The sequence below is a fragment of the Cervus canadensis genome, chromosome 1, assembly GCF_019320065.1.
Source record: "Cervus canadensis isolate Bull #8, Minnesota chromosome 1, ASM1932006v1, whole genome shotgun sequence".
Classification (NCBI taxonomy): Eukaryota; Metazoa; Chordata; class Mammalia; order Artiodactyla; family Cervidae; genus Cervus; species Cervus canadensis.
In genome coordinates, this window is record NC_057386.1 from 2,530,640 (window position 1) to 2,533,007 (window position 2,368).

Genomic DNA, 2,368 nt, shown 5'->3' on the forward strand with positions numbered 1-2,368 from the left:
TTCAATTGCAATTGTTCCCTTTTCCTAAGATAACTTCAAGTATCAATACATTCCGAATTGCAAACACAAGCTTGGAACGGACATGTGCACACTGCTGTATTTAACGTGGATAGCGAACAAGGACCTTCCCAGAGCACAGGGAACTCTGCTTAATATAGTGTGACAACCTAAATGGGAAAAGAGTTTGAAGAAAGAAGAGATACAGGTATGTGCATCACTGAAGTGCTTGGCTGACACCTGAAACTAACACAACATTGTTAATCAACTCAGCTCTACTCTAAGATAAAATAAAAGGTTAAAAAAAGGTACTGGGGTAACTAACACCACTGCAAAGCAACCATACTCCAACTTTAAAAGTGTTTAAAAAAAGAGGGGGAGACGGAGAGAAACAGTCTGCTGGTACCCTTTGCTGGGTTCTTCAGAGGAATCCCCTTCTCTTACAGATGCGGCTAAGGTGACAGCGTAAGCTGGGAAGTGAGCCGGCTCCCAGGCGGCGCTGGTCCTAAAGAGCCTGCCTGCAGTGCAGGCGATGTTGGTACACGGGGGTTCCATCCCGGGGTCAGGATGACCCCCCGGAGGAGGGCCCGGCAGCCCACTCCAGTACTCTTGCCTGGAGAATCCCAGGGACAGAGGGGCCTGGCGGGCTGCAGCGCATGGGGTCACAGACAGCTGGACACGAATGAAGCGCCTTAGCACGCGTGCACACACATGCGCACACGCACGCACGCACACACAGAATGGCTTGCACGGGAAAAGCTAGTGAAACAAGAGCGCATGTCCCCGGTGGGTGCTTGATGCTTCTCTGCGAACAGGCACCAGGGGAGCGGCGGGGCTTCGAGCTCACGGAGGAACAGCCGGGCAGAGCCTCTCCCGGCTGCGCGGAGAGACCAGCAGACGCACACCTGCTCCTGCGCGGGGCCTCTGCCAGGTCCGCCGGGCCGCTCCAGGCTCTCAGCTCCTGGCCGCTGCTCCGAGCTCCGCCCGTCCTCGGGGAAGGAGCCCCTCCCAAGGCAAGTTCAACCGGGTTCCTTGGCAGCCGAAGTCTACACGGACCCCGCAGGGAGTGGTGGAGAAAAGTGAGTTTGACATGCTTGGAAATATTTAGATCTGGGATGTAAACTGCAAGGAAAATATTTACACTGTTTGTTTTCATACCACAGAGATCTGGATCCAGAGAATCTTCAGAGAAGCCTGAACGGCTCCTGCCAAGACACCGATTTGACAATCTGGTCAGTGACACAGGGCATCCTGTTTGGGAAGCCTGAGTTTAAAGAGCGTGTTTCCAGGGCCCTGACGTGTCTGTCCTGTCACTTTACAGGACTGTTTTCTTTAATCTCTGAATCTGGGGTTTGGTGTCTGCATTTGGACAGAATCAAAATGCTTTCCCTTGATAAAAAGCAAGTGAGCAAGCACATCCTATGCGCTGAAGAGCCTGCTCGCCAAGCCCAGGCAACCCAGAGCCACCTGACTCTTCTGAAGCCAGCTCTTCATAGGAGTCGCCTGTGCTCACGGCCCACGGTAAAAGTCCCCGGACATGTCGCAGCCTGGAGTTCAGACACTGCAGCGTGCTACAGAGCCTTCTCATCGTATACTTGCTCAGTAGGTTTTAACCAGGACTTATGATAAAAGAGGGCTTCCCAGGTGGTACTAGCGATAAAGAACCTGCTTGCCAGTGCATGAGATGCAAGAGAGGTGGGTTCGATCCCTGGGTGGGGAAGATCCCCTGGAGGAGGGCCTGGCAACCCACTCCAGTACTCTCGCCTGGAGAATCCCATGGACAGAGGAGCCTGGTGGGCTGCAGTCCATGGGTCACAAAGAGTTGGACACGACTGAAGTGACTTAGCTCACTATGATAAAAGAGAAGACTTTGTAGACGTGATTGGAAAGCTTGCCTGATCTGAGGTTTTGTCTTCTGTGGAGAGATTTCGTCTCGTAGGACCCAACCTGACCTCTTTAGCATTTTCGGGTCAAGTTAGTTGACAGCAGATTGGGGAAGTTACTTGTAAAGGGAAGTTTTAGAAAAGTCTGAGTTATGTCCACGGTGTATGTGAGGACCTACTGGGAGGAGAAATGTGCCAGAAATCAGGCTGACATCCAAATGTTCCCTACATGAGTCTGTAAGAGATTAACTGGGACACCTTCCTGCCTTCAGATAACATACAAGGCAGAGGCAATTTAAACCATTTTCTGCTCTCAGAAAAGCAGATTCTGTGATCTCTTACAGTTTCCTGTCCCACCATCTAATTACTTCCCTGCTTTGGCGATTTCTCTTTCAATCAAGCCTCTTTGGCTGCACGGCCAAGCCAACTCCTCTTGTCTAATTGACATGGAGAACAAGCGGCTGCTTCGCAATTGTTGGTCACAGTTG

The 2,368-nt window shown here is 51.5% G+C and overlaps 1 long non-coding RNA gene across 1 annotated transcript; it reads left to right on the forward strand.

Moving 5' to 3' along the window:
* Window positions 1-888: 888 nt before the first annotated feature.
* LOC122429466 lies at window positions 889-1,647 on the forward strand. The gene is made up of 3 exons (XR_006266047.1): window positions 889-1,076; window positions 1,161-1,229; window positions 1,319-1,647. It is a non-coding gene; the product is annotated as an uncharacterized LOC122429466 (long non-coding RNA).
* Window positions 1,648-2,368: the final 721 nt, after the last annotated feature.